Source organism: Triticum dicoccoides, chromosome 4B, assembly GCF_002162155.2.
Source record: "Triticum dicoccoides isolate Atlit2015 ecotype Zavitan chromosome 4B, WEW_v2.0, whole genome shotgun sequence".
Lineage (NCBI taxonomy): Eukaryota > Viridiplantae > Streptophyta > Magnoliopsida > Poales > Poaceae > Triticum > Triticum dicoccoides.
The window spans coordinates 188,030,453-188,047,629 of NC_041387.1; positions in this window are offsets into that span (position 1 = coordinate 188,030,453).

Genomic DNA, 17,177 nt, shown 5'->3' on the forward strand with positions numbered 1-17,177 from the left:
TCGCGAGGCTTGGCCCCTTGCGAGGGTCTTGTGTTGTTGATGCTGAAGCTGGGCCGTACCAGGCTGTCGATGGAGCCACGTGGTGGGCCGCAGGCAGGCAGGGCTGGATACCCCAAAATCCAGGACGCCGACACATATAGATCCGAATGTAGTAGTCCCGCTGACTACGCCTCTTCCGCGAGCAAAACATGATCAGCACCAAGACTCCATGGGTGTTAGATTCATTACAATGTAATCTAGATTATTGACTCTAGTGCAAGTGGGAGACTGAAGGAAATATGCCCTAGAGGCAATAATAAATTTTTATTTCATATTTACGTATTCGTGGTAAAGGCTTATTATTCATGCTAGAATTGTATTGATTGGAAACTGAAATACATGTGTGGATATATAAACAAATATTGTGTCCCTAGTGAGCCTCTACTTGACTAGTTTGTTGATAAGTGATGGTTAAGGTTTACTAGCCATAGACATGTGTTGTCACTTGATAACGGGATTACATCATTAGGAGAATGATGTGATGGACAAGACCCATCCGTTAGCTTAACATTTGATCGTTCAAGTTTATTGCTACTGCTTTCTTAATGTCACATACATATTCCTTCGACTATGAGATTATGCAACTCTCGAATACCGAAGGAATACCTTGTGTGCTATCAAATATCACTTCGTAACTGGGTGATCATAAAGATGCTCTACAGGTATCTCCGAAGGTGTTTGTTGAGTTGGCATAGATCGAGATTAGGATTTGTCACTCCGTGTATCGGAGAGGTATCTCTGGGCCTGATACGTCTCCAACGTATCTTCATTTCAAGATGCTTTTCCTCTTGTTTTGGACTCTAATTTGCATGATTTGAATGAAACTAACCTCGGAATGACGTTGTTTTCGGCAGAACTACCATGGTGTTGTTTTTGTGCAGAAATAAAAGTTCTCGAAATGGAACAGAACTTTGCAAGGATTTTTTATATCAATAAAGAGAATTTCTCGAGCCAAGAGCCACCCGAGGAGGCACCTGGGTGGGCACAACCCATCAGGGCGCGCCTGCCCCCTCCCCCCTCCCCCCCAGGCGCGCCCTGGTGGGTTGTCCGCACCTGGTGGCCCCGATGACCCTGAAACCAATGATATAAAATCAGATTGTTCCAGAAAAAATCAGGCAAAAAAATTATCACGTTTCATGAGACGGAGCCGCCACCATCTCATGTTCTTCATCGGGAGACCAGATCTAGAGTCCGTTTGGGGCTCCGGAGAGGGGGATATTTGATCTTCGTCATCACCAACACATCACCATCGCCAATTCCATGATGCTCCCCAATGGGAGTGAGTAATTCCTTCATAGGCTCGCTGGTTGGTGAGGATTTGGATGAGATTCATCATGTAATCGAGTTAGTTTTGTTAGGGCCTGATCCCTAGTATCCACTATGTTCCGAGATTGATGTTGCCATGACTTTGCCGTGCTTAATACTTGTCACTTTGGGCCCGGGTGCCATGATTTCGGATCTGAACCGTTTATGTTATCACCATTATATCCATGTTCTAAATCCGATCTTGCAAGTTATACTCACCTACTACGTGTTATGATCCGGCAACCCCGGAGTGACAATAGTCGAGACCACTCGCGGTGATGACCGTAGTTTGAGGATTTCATGTATTCACCGTGTGCTAATGCTTTGTTCCGGTTCTCTATGAAAAGGATGCCTTAATATCCCTTAGTTTCCAATAAGACCCCGCTGCCACGAGAGGGTAGGACAAAAGATGCCATGCAAGTTATTTCCATAAGCACGTATGACTATTTACATAATACATGCCTACATTATATTTATGAACTGGCGCTAGTGCCATATCGCCCTAGGTTATGACTGTCTCATGATGAATATCATCCAACGAGTCACAGATCCAATGCCTACAAATTTATCTTATATTGTTTCTGCTAAGTTACTATTTCTACTGCTATTGTTAGTGCTACAAAATCACTGCTATCACTGTTACTGTTATTGTTGCTACTGCTGCTATCATCAAAACAATCATATTACTGTGCTACTAATCACTTTGCTGCAGATAATTAATCTCTGGGTGTGGTTGAATTGACAACTAGGCTGCTAATACCTTCAAATATTCTTTGGCTCCCCTTGTGTCGAATCTATAAATTTGGGTTGAATACTCTACCCTCAGAAACTACTGCGATCCCCTATACTTGTGGGTTATCAAGACCTTTTTCTGGCACCGTTGCTGGGGAGCATAGCTATACTTGTTTAAAAACTTGGGATTATTATCATATTATCACTATGAAGAATCTTAAGGATGCTAAGACCAAGATTTTTCCCTCAAAGATGAGGTGAGGTAAGGAACTGCCATCCAGCTCCGCTTTAGATTCACCTTCTGTTATAAGTTAACTTGCAACACCATAACATGCTATTAATTCTGATATGTTGCAAGTTGTTGATGATGCTACTTTTGCTATGAATGCTACTCATGATGATGCTAGTACCTTGCTTGATGATGATGTGCCATTAGGTGAGTTTCTTGATGAACAAAATGCTAGAGTAAGACAACATGATATTGTTGAATCTGATGATGAGCTTGAAACTGAAAATCTTGAAACACCTACTAGAACTTGTCCTCCTAGATATGAATTGCCAAAGGTACCGGAAGGTTATACTATGAGTGACGAGACAACTAGAGATATTCTTGCTTGTAAGGACAGAGATGATCTAGAGAAATTATTGTGCAAGTATAAAGAAAGATATCTGAATGCTAAAATGAAATGTGATCCTGAGTTTGCTACTTCACCTATTTTTATTCATGATAAGGATTATGAATTCTCTATCGACCCAGAGTTAATTACTTTGGTTGAATCTGGTCCTTTCCATGGTTATGAAACTGAAATTGTTGTGGCACATCTTACTAAGTTGAATGATATAGCCACCCTTTTTGCTCATGATGAGAAGATTCGCTATTACTACATTCTCATATTCTTTTTATTCTCATTCAAGGGTGATGCTAAATCTTGGTACAATACTCTTGCTCCTGGTTGTGTGTGTAGTCCCCAGGATATGATTTATTACTTCTCTGAAAAATATTTCCCTGCTCATAAGAAACAAGCTATCTTGCAGGAAATATTTAACTTTGTGCAAATTGAAGAAGAGAGTCTCCCAGAAGCTTGGGGGAGGCTTCTCCAATTGCTTAATGCTTTGCCTGATCACCCTCTTAAGAAAAAATGAAATACTTGATATCTTCTATAATTGACTAACCGATGGTTCTAGGTATTTCCTAGATAGTTGTGCTGGTTGTGTTTTCAGGGAACGAACTATTGGGCAGGATGAAGAATTACTGAATAACATATTGAAAAATTATGATGATTGGACTCCTCCTGAAACACCTATTAAACCCACCCTAAAGAGGAGGGGTATCTTATATCTCAGTCTTGAATATATGCAAGAAGCAAAGAAATCTATGAAGGAAAAAGGTATTAAAGTCGAGGATGTTAAAAAATGACCACCTATCAAAGAAATACATGGGCTTGAAGCACCACCACCACCTAAGGTGGTAGAGGTAAAATCTTTAATGAAATTCAATGATAGTGATGATCCTCGAAATAAACATCCTAGTCAATGCCTTTATGAGTTTGATAATTACATTAGAAAGCAAGATCACTTCAATGCAAATGTTATGAAACAATTGAAATATAACTCTAATATGATTGCTCACTTAAGTGACTTGTTATTTAGAATCTCAAATGATGTTAGAGGTGTAGGAAAGCATGCCTCTATGGTTCAAACTCAACTAGAACAAGTTGCTAAATCTCAAAGGGAGTTACTTGATGAAATGGACAATAATATAACTGACTTTGCTGTTAGAGTAGCTACTAGAGGAGGTAAAATGACTCGGGAACCACTTTATCCTAAGGCACACCCAAAGAGAATTGAACAGGACTCTCGAAGAATTAACACTAATGCACCTAATCCTTCTAAAAAGAAAAAGAAGAAGAAAAATAATAGGATTTTGCATGCCTCTAATGAACTTGAAATAGAAAAATCTCCTGATAATGATAATGAAGTTTCTATCTCTAACCCTGAAACTCAATCTGTAAATGAACACTCACCTTCTGATATTGAAAAAGATAATGATGAGATTTATGAAGACACTCAACCAAATAATAAAGAACCAGATAATGATGTTGAGATAGAACCATCTGTTGATCTTGATAACCCACAACCTAACAATGAAAGATATGACAAAAGAGATTTTTTGCTAGAAAACATGGAAAGGAAAGAGAACCATTGGTTCAAAAGCCTATGCCCATTCCACCTAAGTCAATTAAAAAGAAAGAAGATGAAGAATTTGAACGCTTTTGTTGAAATGCCGAGGCCAGTTTTTTTTTGTGAACTCGCTTAACTGATATCTTAAAAATGCCTCCTTATGCAAAGTATATGAAAGACATCATCACTAATAAGAGTAAAATACTGGAAGCTGAGATCTCCACTATGCTTGCTAATTACACTTTTAAAGATGCAGTACCTAAAAAACTTGGAGATCCGGGAATACCACCTATACCTTACTCCATTAAAAGAAACTATGTGAAAACTGCTTTATGTGATTTGGGAGCTGGCATTAGTGTTATACCTTTGTCTTTATAGAAAATACTTGATTTGAATAAACTCACAAATACTGAAATATCTTGCAAATGGCTAACAAATCAACTGCCATACATATCGATATTTGTGAGGATGTGCCTGTTGTTGTTGCTAATGTTACTATTTTGACTGACTTTGTTATACTTGAGATGCCCGAGGACGACAACATGTCGATTATCCTTGGTAGGCCCTTCTTGAATACTGCAGGGCTGTTATTGATTGGAATAAAATCAAGGTCACTTTTCATATCAATGGTATTGAGCATACTGTGCACTTTCCGAAGATACAATTTCAAGTGAATGGTATTAATGTTATTGAAAAATCTCCGACAATCACTATTGGAAGTTTTCAGCTACTTCTACCTACATCTAAAAAGAAATATGAAATGCTTATTGTTGGGGACATTCATATCCCCATTGAGGTAACTTAGTGATTTACGAAAGTTCTTCGGTTTCATGCTAATCGAAATTGTTGTTAATAAGACTTGATCAACCTTATTAATGGATCATTTTTGAGTGGTATGAAGTTGAAGAATTTAGTAAGTAATACCTTCTGTATCTACCTTTTGTTTCCGTTTTTCTTAGGTAAATAAAATAAAATACCATGCTTTGTCTGTTTTCTGAGTTTTTCGTGAAATAAAAAATGACCCAAAAATAAACGTTCTCAGAATGCTCTAAAAATTTAATACGGTTTTTTCAGAATATTTCTGAATTTCTGGTGCAAATAATATCAGAGGGAGGTGCACCAGGTGGGCACAACCCACCTGGGCGTGCCAGGACCCCCAGGCGCGCCTTGGTGGGTTGTGGTCCCCACGTGGCCCCTCCTCACTTACTTCTTCTTCCCACATCACTCCATTCACCGAGAAAAAAATCACTACCACACACTCTCTCGTGTTCTTGCTCCCAAAACCGCGGATTTTGATCTCCTTGCTCGAAGCTCCGTTTTCAAAACTATTTCGGGGATTTGTTGCTTGGAAAAAGATGAGTTTCTTTAGGAAGTTTGCTTGCGGGAAGAACTCGAGGGTTATTGGGTAGTCGTCTGACAATGATCTCCATACCCCAAGATTGGCGGAGCTACGGCCGTGCGAGTGGCCACATAATGCATTCATGGAAGGGGCTGGAATCCTTCAAGAATTCACACCATATGTTGTTAATGTCGTCCTCACCAACTTCATCGCAGCTGAATGCGAACAATATCATCTCCTCACAAATTCCTTTGTGCAAAACTTTCATTTTCATTATAGGAATAACCTGTAGGCGTTTTGGATATGGGGGTATCCAGACTTGCTTGTCTGCGCCCACCGCGTGGCTCCATCAATGGCCCGGTAAGGCCCAGCTACAGCATCAACGACTCATGAGCCTCGCGAGGGGCCAAGCCTCGTCAAGCGAACGACAACAAGACCCCCGTGGGGATCGGCCTCCTCAGGCTGGCTCCCGAGGGGCGGAGAGTTCTATGCAAGAGGCACCTCTCGAGGCTCGGCTGACGTAAGCCATGATGACCAAGGCTAGGCGGGCGCCAGCGGGCGCAGAGCGCTAGTTTCCTCTTCGGTGCAAGGGAGGCAAGCCGCAGGCACGGAGTTCCAAGGAATCAGCCAAAAGTTTCCATTCTGGTTCAACAAGACCAAGACCACCAGGACGGCGGGACGGAGGTCATCACCGAGCCCACCACAGCGTCATGACCAGAGGCTTTTCATAGGCAAAGAACACTTTAGTCACGATAGGATGTACTACTTGTCCCCTTTCAAATCTGGCCGTTGTGGGATCCCTTCCCGCCAACATTTGGGAGCAGGACCAATGACACTATAAATAGAACTTAGCCACCACCATAGAGGGAACTGACACAGATTGGATCCATTCTCACCCGACCACCTCACCAGCTCTCTTGAGCTCAAGAACACCTTACCTCCCAAGGTCAGTTCATCCATTGTACTAGTTCATCCTTAGCCCTTCAAGGCAATCCACCAAAAATGCTAGAGTAGGGCATTACGCCGCAAGGTGGCTCGAACCAGGATAAACTGATGTGTCTCTTTGTCTCTTTGAGCCCGACGTGCTAGGCTTAGGAGGATTGCGAGTAGGCAGGCTGGGTAGGTTGAGATCTCCGCACGCACCCCAGAATTCAAACCTTTCAAGGGTTTGCGGAACTCGTAATCCGACATTTGGCGTGCCAGGTATGGGTGCGTCGGGGATCCTCTGCTTTGTCCGTCAGATCGCGCCATCGGCTTCAATGGCAGGCGCTGCTCCATCGACTCGACCGACGCGCGCCTTCGAAAAAGCGTCGGGGCTATGCCCTTTTGCCCCCTTCCTACGGCGGGTGGAATGGCCGCCTAAGTTCAAGCCCGAGATGCCGGCACGCTATCATAGCACGGCGGACCCGGCTGGCTTCCTCCAGGCATACGAGGAGGCAGTCTGGGCGGCCGGCGGAGACCACAAGGTGAAGGCCAATTGGATCCCCTTGGCCCTCGTAGGAGCACCGCGCGCCTAGCTGCTCCACCTGCCGGAGTCCTCTCTATCCTCTTGGGAGGAGCTGCGTAGCCTCTTCATTGCGCACTTCACGGCGCTGGTGCCTCCTATCGTTCCAGCTCTCTTAGGCGGCTCGCAGGCACCACCTTCTGATCGGCATATCAAGCAGTTCTACCGGCAAGTAAGCGTTGCCCAGGTGAGCTCGGGGGCTCCATCGGGCTGGGCGGCACCGAAGGACAACCTCACCTTCGGCCCAGAAGACCATCCAGCGACCATGGTAGCAGCAAGAGCGCTCCCAATGCTCTGCACCCCACCATCTACAACGTGGCGATCACCATGACCCTCGTCGACAGTGGAGCCGGCCTCAACATGCTCTCCACGAAGGCATTCGGCCTACTGCACGTGCCTACCGGCTAGCTCCGCCCCACCAAGCCCTTCTACGGTGGGCGGTGGCTTCACCCGCCCCCTGGGGCAGATCTGTCTCCCCATCACCTTCGGGACCCTAATTTTCTTATGTATAGAACTTTTTTTTAACCATTTTTCATTTCTAGTAGAAATTCTGAATTGGTATAATGGCTCTTTCTTACAACTTACAATACAAGAGTTTCTTACAGGAGATACAAAAAATCTGATTTCCAATCGTAACTAAATCTTCTTAAAATAAGGAATAAGGAAGCCAAATAGCTAAAAACGATAGTTTCGGCCATTCTTTGGTTATGTCTGGAAAGATAGAAATAAAATGACTACAATTTTGGGTATTCACTTAATTTTGTTAGGTCTAGGATCTTTTCTTCTAGTACTCAAGGCTCTTTATTTTGGCGGTGTACATGACACCTGGGCCCCTGGGGGGGAGATATAAGAAAAATTACCAATTTGACCCTTAGTCCTAGTGTTATATTTGGTAGAAGTAAGCAGCGAAGAGTCGTAACTTAAACAAAAAAACGGACAGGGCCGACAGATTTACCTGATGTAAAGAAGATCCTAAAAGTCTCTGATTAGACAGCCTAACATTCTTGCAGAATATATAGCTTTCCAATTAAAAAATAGAGCTGCAAATCAATCCTTCTTTCTTCTTTTTATTAGTATTTATACTTAGATACTGAAAGATACTTAAATTTTGAATTATTTTTTACTTCATTTTGTCTATATTGAGCTACAAAGTTTATTTTGTATACTGCAGGCAGTTCCTTCTTAATCGGAGTTCTGGGTATGGGCTTATATGGTTCCAACGTTTGGTAAATTTGCGGGTTCAATTCCTGCTGGATGCACATGAACGGGAACATTCCATAAGTCTATTGGAACTGGCTCTCTATGAATTAATTTTAAGATATAGGACTTCCCTATTAGAACAGGTTGCTCAAAGGTGAAAATATATCTCTTCTCACCATCCCCATATTGCATGAGACAAATGTATGCATTTCGATTAGGGTCGTATTCTATGGTTACGATTCTACCAGATATGTCTTTTTGAATGTATATTTCTAGGTTTTCATAGTTTTGGCTTGTACATTCATAATGATACCATGAGTGCTTTAGGCCGTCCACAAGATATGTTTTCGGTGAAACATTTATACAAAACACCTATCCCGAGCACACGCAAGGGAACCGTAGACAAGCAAGTGAAATCCAATCCACGAAATAATTTGATGTCGTTTTTGTTGTTTTTGATGTGGAAACCGTCTTTCTATACCCTTGGGCAATGAGTTTCGACGTATTGGGTGTATCCGTTTTTATCGAAGCTTTGATTTTCGTGCTGATCTTAGTTGTTGGGAGACTACTACTGCACCAAGCTCATCGACTTCGACATCGCCCGGATCGACTTGCCATATAATGCCATCCTAGGATACCCCACCTTGGCCAAGTTCATGGCGGCGACTCACCCAGCTTACAACCTCATGAAGATGCCAGGCAGCAACGGTGTCCTCACGGTGGCAGGGGACACCAAAGACGCGGTACAGGCCCTCAAGCTCGCCTTCAGGTGTGCAGCGACCACGCTGCCTGGTGAGAAGGTGGGTCCTGGGGCCCCGGGAGCAGCGCCTGCCAAGAAGAAGAAGTTGTTCTCCCAAGACCGAGCTGAGACGAAGCAAGTGCTGGTCAGTGAGGAGGGGACGACAAGCGCCACCTTCACCATAGGAGCCGGCCTCCCTCGGGACCAGGAGAAAGCATTGGTCGACTTCTTGCGCGCCAAAAGGACAGATTCACTTGGGAGCCCAAAGACCTGGCTGGGGTCCCAAGGGGAATAATTGAGCACCACCTGAAGGTATGCCCAAATGTGCGGCCGGTGAAGCAGAAGGCCTGCGCCAGTCCACCAAGAATCAAGCATTTATTGTCCAAGAAACCCGCAAGCTGCAGGACGTTGGGGTCATCAGGGAAGTACTATACGCAGAATGGCTGACAAACCCCGTTGTCGTCCCCAAGAAAGGAGGGAAGGAACGCATGTGTGTCGACTTCACCAACCTCAACAAGGTTTGCCCTCAAGATCCCTTTCCGCTTCCTCGCATTGATCAGATTGTGGACTCTACCGCCGAGTGCGACCTGTTGTGCTTTTTGGATGCCTTCTCAGGCTACCACCAGATCAAGATGGCTGTGCAAGATGTGGAGAAGACGGTGTTTCTGACCCCCTACGGAGTGTACTGCTACACCTGCATGCCCTTCGGGCTGCAGAATGCTTGGGATACCTTCCAACAACTGATGCATATCACCCTGGGCACGCAGCTCGGGAGAAACGCAGAGGCCTATGTTGATGACATAGTAGTGAAGTCTCGGAAGGCTGGGACCCTGATATCAGATCTGGAGGAGACATTTGCCAGCTTGCGCAAGGTGGACCAGCGGCTCAATCCCAAGAAGTGCGTATTCGGGGTCCCCTCTAGCAAGTTGATGGGCTTCCTAGTGTCGCATAGAGGAATCGAGGCCAATCCAGAGAAGGTCAAGGCAATAGAAGACATGAGCCCCCCGCTGACTGTGAAGGAGATGCAGAAGCTGGCGGGATGTGTAACCTCGCTGGGCGCTTCATCTCCAAGCTGGGGGAGCGCGCCCTCCGGTTCTTCAAGATGATGAAAAAGAAGGAGCTGTTCGAGTGGACCCCTGAGGCAAACGCAGCCTTTCAAGACCTCAAGAGATACCTGACCAGCCCACCAGTGATGGTGGCGCCGCACCCTCTTGAGCCCTTGGTTCTCTTTTTGACAGCCACCCCTCACTTAGCCACCACTGCCTTGGTGGCTCTAAGGAAGGAGCGCCCGTCCAAGGGCCCTCGGCAGGGTGCTCAACCACCAAGCAAAGTGCAACATCCTTAGGATAGCGCGCCCGGGGCCTTGGCCGACCCAGCGGCCGACATTCCTCCCGAGGCCACGATTGACCCCGCAGCTGGGGTGGGGGGGGGCTCCTAAGGACGGTCCTTGTGAGACCGCCAAAGGCTAGCGTCCTCAAGATGAACAAGACTCCACCGGTGCCTCTCCCCTTGTCGAGCACCTTGTCTACTTCATTAGCATGGTGCTGAGGGAGGCACGGGCACGCTACCCCATGCCTAAAAAACTCTTGCTCACGCTCATTGTTGCCTCCAGAAAGCTGCGCCACTACTTCCAAGGCCACCCCATCAAAGTCGTTTCGACATACCCGCTGGAGAGGGTGCTCCGGAGCCCGAACGCCGCCGGGCGAGTTGCAGAATGGAACATCGAGCTTCGGGCATTCCATCTCGAGTTCATCACCACAAGGTCATCAAGGATGCAGCCCTCGCTGACTTCGTGGCTGAGTGGAATGACATCCCTGACCACGCGGTGAGCGAGGACAGCTCCCTCTTACCTGGGGATGAGGAGCCACACGGGTGGATCATGTACTTTGACAGAGCGTTCGCATGACAAGGCGCAGGAGCAGGGGCCGTCCTCATCTCACCTGCCAAGGACAAGCTCTACTACATGGTACAAATCTGTTTCCAGCAGGGCGAGAAGGTCTCCAACAACATCCAAGAATTTGAGGGCTTGCTCGCCGGCCTCAGGACCGCGGCGGCGCTGGGGGTGAAGCGCCTCACCATCAAGGGTGATTCCCATCTCCTCGTCAACTTCTCCAACAAGAAGTACACGCCCAAGGACGAGTACATGGAAGCATACCTAGAAGAAGTATGCAAGATGGAGAAGCGGTTCTTGGGCTTGGAACTGTGGCACGTGCCACGAGGAATGAACAAGGAGGCGGACAATATCGCCAAGAGAGCCTCCCGAAGGCTCCCCCAGGAGCCGGGAGTGTTTGAGGAGCGGCTTCAAGCCATCTGCGGCTCCCCCCACCACGACTCCAGCACCGCCTCAGGAAGATCCACCTCAGGCGCTGGTGACTGGTGCCCCAGCATGCAGCCATCCCTTAGGGGCCTGCCTGCTGCTTGCGCTCGAGCCTCGGGAGGGGTGCTAGACTGAGGAGTTCAAGACGTAACTGCTTCAGGCGATCCTAACAGAGAAGGAGGAGGATGCCGAGCGCGTGGCTGGTCAGGCCACCGCGTATTGCATCCGTGATGGTGAGTTATACCATAAAAGTCCCAATGACATCTCGTTGCGATGCATCTCCAGGGAGCAGGGACTTGACCTGCTAGCGGACATACATGGTGGAGATTGCGGGCATCATTCCTCATCACGCACTTAGTGGGCATGGCTTTCCACATCGGCTTCTACTGGCCCACTGCACTCAACGATGCCACAGAGTTGATGCATTCCTGAGAAGCATTTTAGTTCCACGCCAAGCAAATTCACTAGCCTGTGCAGGGCCTCTAGACAATCCCTCTCACATGGCCGTTCACGGTCTGGGGGCTGGATATCTTGGGGTCGTTCCCTCGAGCGCCAGGGGGCTACCGCTACATACGTCGCCATCGACAAATTCACCAAATGGGCGGAGGTAGAAGTTGTTCATGCCATCCCACCTGGATCAACCGTCAAGTTCATCAAGGGTATTGTGAGCTGGTTTGGGGTTCCTAACCACATTATCACCTACAAGAACTCGCAGTTCACTTGCAACCTTTTCAAAACATATTGTGCTAACCTTGGAACGCAGATACACTACGCCTCAGTGGCACACCCAAGGAGCAATAGCCAAGCCAAGCGTGCCAATGTCGAGGTCCTGAGGAGCCTCAAGACAAGAACCTTCAAGAAGAAGCTCGAGGCCTGCGGCAGGGACTGGCTCAACGAGCTCCAATCCATGTTGTGGTCCATCCGCACCACCACAAACAAGCCAACGGGAGAGACGCCGTTCTTGCTCGTCTACGGAGCAGAAATAGTTCTCCCACACGAGGTCAAGCGTCGCTCCACGCGGGTCCTGGCATTCGACGAGTCATCTGAGGACGCCACGCGGGGGATGGATCTCATGCTGGGGAAGGAATGTTGCCGTCAAGCCTCGCTCCGGGCGGCAAGGTACCCGTAGGAGCTGCGGCATTATCACTGCCGCAACGTCCGCTCCAGGAAGTTAGAGGTGGGCGACCTCGTCCTGAGGTGGGTGCTCTCCAGGGAAGAGCTGCAGAAGCTCTCTCCCATTTGGGAGGGCCCGTTTAGGATTGCCCGTGTCTCTAGGCCTGGCGCCGCACGCCTGGAGACACAGGACGGGGTCCCCATCCAAAACGCCTGGAACATCTAGCACCTCCGGAATTTCTACCCCTGAAGAAAGGCTCCGGCCTGTGAAGCAAGGCTCTGGCATGTGAAGGTCTCCGCTCGTGACACTCTCACGTAATAATGAGTGGGGTTGTACATGCCCCGGAGTCTCCTTAGAGCCGCCCTGGGGCCTCACGGGGGGTTCCCTACCATGTCTTAGTGGCAGCACTTAGCTCTGCGTTGGTGAGTAGACTAGATTAGGTGCAGGACGCGGCTATTCATTTGCTTTTCGAAGTTGCTTGTAGTCTTTTAGTAATATTTCAATGGATTTGGTGCATTCGTGTTTTGGTTCGCCGAGTTGATTTCTTCTCTTCTTGCTCGTTTGCTTTTAGCCTAGGGGGAGAGAAGAGGTGGCAGTTCCCGTCACTCTCCCTCGCGTGCCTCGCACGTGGGGGCTAGGAAGGTGTGTGCACCTTGGGCCTGCCCTCGTGCGTGCAGACCGCGCCAAACCCAGCTGCCCTGGTGCTTCGACCTTATCCTTGCGAGGATCCCTCGATCAAGCTCATAGGTACCAGCACCCCTCATATCTGTGCCCCCCGGGTAGCGCGACGTGGTGCATTAACTCAGAGCTAATCCATGACAGGGGGCTCGCATAAGGAGGAATGGGGTGCTCGTCAGGTTTCCTTTTCCTTTAAAAACAGCCCTGCAACGGTTCCGTGGCGGCTCTTTAGACCCCAAGGCACCTCCCATGGTCTGTGACCTCCCAGTCCTCGAAAAGGGGGCGTCGTCGGGCGCCAGAAGCCAAGTCCTCGCGAGGCGGAAATCTATTGCACGCATATCAAGCTAAGTTTTCCTATCCTTGCCTACTCAGAGCGCAAACATTACGGCACAACATTAAGATAGCAAGCATAGCATAAAGGACATAACTGCCATAGTTCATTGCACGCCCCAGCGGGGTACACTATCTTTTTTCGAATTACAGTAGAAAGGACAGGCAAACAAAGAGGACCCGAGGGCGTACGAACCCGATGCCAGCGCCGCATCCTCAAGCAGCGCCTGAAGGTGGCCCCGACGCTCCGCTAGTTCCCCCATAGGCGACCTAGGGTCGTGGCCGGTCTTGAGTCCAAGTTCGGCGGCCTCGATCTCACGCTGGGCTCCTCTCTAGCTTCACCGAGGCGCTGCGGCGGGACGACCCACCGCCGTCCTCGTCCCGAGCATGACGGTGTGGAGGTCGGTCGTAGCCACCACCGCTCGAGCTCTCATCCGAGGAAGAGTTGTCATCGTGAGAAGAGGAGCACACATCGCCAAGGCCAGGCTCACGCTCGTCACCCTCGTCGTCATTGTCGTCTTCCAGACAGCACCCCACGCGGCGGCCGTCCTCCCTGAACACCCTCGCATAGAGGGTCACTAGGCCTACATGAAGTGGAGGGTGCACCTTCTGCTCAGGCCTCGCGTGCGGGCGAACGTCTGCTAGCCACGGGTCAGGACCAGGCCGCCTGAGGCGGCGACCTGAGTCCCGACCCATGAGGCCCTGTTTTAGCAATCGTTAGCCTGCAGCCAGAGACCATCAAGCCCCGAGGATGGAAGCTCGCCAGAGAAGAAGGAAGGAAGCCGGAGCAAGGTGTCGGCCGGGCTCTCCAACCACACCACGAACTCGGGGAGCACGTCCAGCAAGGAGAAGTGCGGTCGAGGAGGGTGCACATTCATGACGTGCATCCCTTCGTCATGGGGGCTGCTCCGAAACGAGTGGCCCCCGCCACGAGAAGAGGTACCATCACAGGCATCAAGAGAAACACGGGCCTAGGGGGATGCGCTCCTGCACCCCCTAGGGGCCACTGCGGGGGTTGCGGGGTGCTTATAGGGACGCCCTTGGCCTGTCTTGGGAGGCGGAGAGGTTGGTCCCTCCCTGGAAGCCTTCCCGTTTTTGGCCGCTAAAAACCTCCTCGTCAGCGCCATGGGAGCAAGGCGGAGAAGGAGAAGAAATGGGTAGCAAGAAGACGAAGGAGAGATGAGCGAGGGGGCTCTGCCCCTACCCCTCATTTATAGCTAAGGAAGACCAACCGCCGACCTCCACGACCTCGCGCCATGATGATCTTCTGCATGCCGCATCGTCCCGTCAAGTTGAACAGTTGCCGAGGCGGCGTGGGGAAGTGGCGACATCCATGTCCCATCAATAGCCACGCGTCATCAAGGGCGCAGGCGGTTAGGGCCCGTGGTGCTCCGCACTTGCCCTTTGGCTTCGCCTGGAAGCCAGGTCCAAGCGCACCTTGGGCCCGGGGGCTACTGTCGGGGTTCTGGATATGGGGGTATCCAGACTTGCCTGCCTGCGGCCCACTACGTGGCTCCATCAACGGCCTGGTATGGCCCAGCTTCAGCATCAATGACTCAAGACCCTCGCGAGGCGGACGACAGCAAGACCCCCGAGGGGATCGGCCTCCTCATGCTGGCTCCCGAGGGGCGGATAGTTCTATGCAAGATGCACCTCACGAGGCTCGGCTGACGTGAGCCATGATGACAAGGCCAGGCGGGCGCCAGCAGGCGCAGAGCGCCAGTTTCCTCTTTGGTGCAAGGGAGGCAAGCCGTAGGCGCGGAGTCCCAAGGAATTATCCAAAGGTTTCCATTCTGGTGCAACAAGACCAAGACCACCAGGACGGTAGGACGGAGGTCATCACTGAGCCCACCTCAGCGTCACAACCAGAGCCTTTTCGCAGGCGAAGACCACTTTAGTCAGGATAGGATGTACTACTTGTCCCCTTTCAAATCTGGTCGTTGTGGGATCCCTTCCCGCCAACATTTGGGAAGAGGATCAAGGCAACTATAAATAGGACTTAGCCACCACCATAGAGGGGACTGACTCAGATCGGATCCATTCTCACCCGACCACCTCACCAGTTCTCTTGAGCTCAAGAACACCTCACCTCCTGAGGCCAGTTCATCCATTGTACTAGTTCATCCTCAGCCCTTCGAGGCAATCCACCAAAAATGCTGGAGTAGGGTATTACACTGCAAGGTGGCCCGAACCAGGATAAACTGCAGTGTCTCTTTGTCTCTTTGAGCCCGACGCACTAAGCTTAGGAGGATTGCGAGTAGGCAGGATGGGTAGGTTGAGATCTCTGCACGCATCCCAGAGTTTGAACCTTTCAAGGGTTTGCGGAATCCCTTAGTCCGACATAACCCCCCTGAGGTGCAGTTTAATTTATATTTTGAAACCAGCCAGATCCAACTTACTGAATTTTGTGACATATGCATGCTTCCTTCTGATGGGGATTTGGTAGAGCCTAAGACTTCATAGTTTGAAGGCTTTGATCGTACCCTGATAGTGGGGGATGAGAGAGGAGTATCGGGCACCACTGCTGTTAGCTTGCAGTTTCCTGCCATGCATTGTTTTGCCTTATTTATTGCAAAGTGCTTGCTAGCGAGAGAGAAGGTGGGTTCACTTAGCGCCCCAGACTTTGCTGTTTTGTGTCGCACACTTTATGGTGACAACACTTATAGCTTGGGAGCTATTGTGGCACGCCGCCTTAACCTTAACAGATCCAAGGGTAAAATACATGGGGGCATTTATGGTACTCGCTTGGCAAGTCGCTTCAATGTGCAGATACGCCAGCATGATCGTCCTTTGCCCAAAGCTTACCTAGTTAAAGCAGCTATGAAGGACCACCAGTTTATTGCTGCTGATTACCCTAATATTGATATGCCTTACATAGTTTTCAGTGAGAAAACTCGTGATATTATTCCCTTGCCTGCACCTGCTTTGTTTGATCATGTTTCCAGGGGCGGATACATGATTATGCCTGAGGACATTGTCGCTTATCGGAACAACCAGGTTGCAGCACATGAGGAGCCTGAGCAGTTGGACCCTATGGTGCCTACTCCCCAACACTTCAACATTGGACCTCATGGCTTCTACGACTGGTGATTACCAAGTTAGGCCAAAAGCCTAAGCTTGGGGAGTACGTATTCCCACCAAGATTACATTCATCTTCACACATTTCATTCCAGTTGTCAGTGTCCACACTTTTTCATTGTATCATCCATGTTTATTATTTTCTCACCTTCTTCTTGTGTGTTTGAAAAACTTTGCGTAAATCCAAAAATATGTTTCTTGCTTATTTTTGTTTTTTCTTCCTAGTTTAAATTGTTGTAGCACTAAAAATAAAACCAAAAAGATTTTTAAATATTTTACAAGGCCCCCTTGAGGTATAGACCGATGTTTTGAGCAGCCAGTCTAGAGGGCAGTACCAATTCAAAAAAAAATTAAAAAATATAAAACCTTGAAAACCTAGCCTAGTTTGTGCAATAGGTCATGTGTGCCAAAATAGAGGTGATTTGGAGGTGGTCGAAAAAATCACCGCATTCCGGAGGGGCCATTTGGTCTAACTTAAGCCAGTTTTTGAACATAGGTGATTTTTTCCACCACCTCCAAATCACCCAAATTTTCTTGTACATGGTGGCTCACATGTGCCAAACATGGCTATCAAATAAAATTTGGAAAAAGAATATTTTACAAGGCCCCCTTGAGGTATAG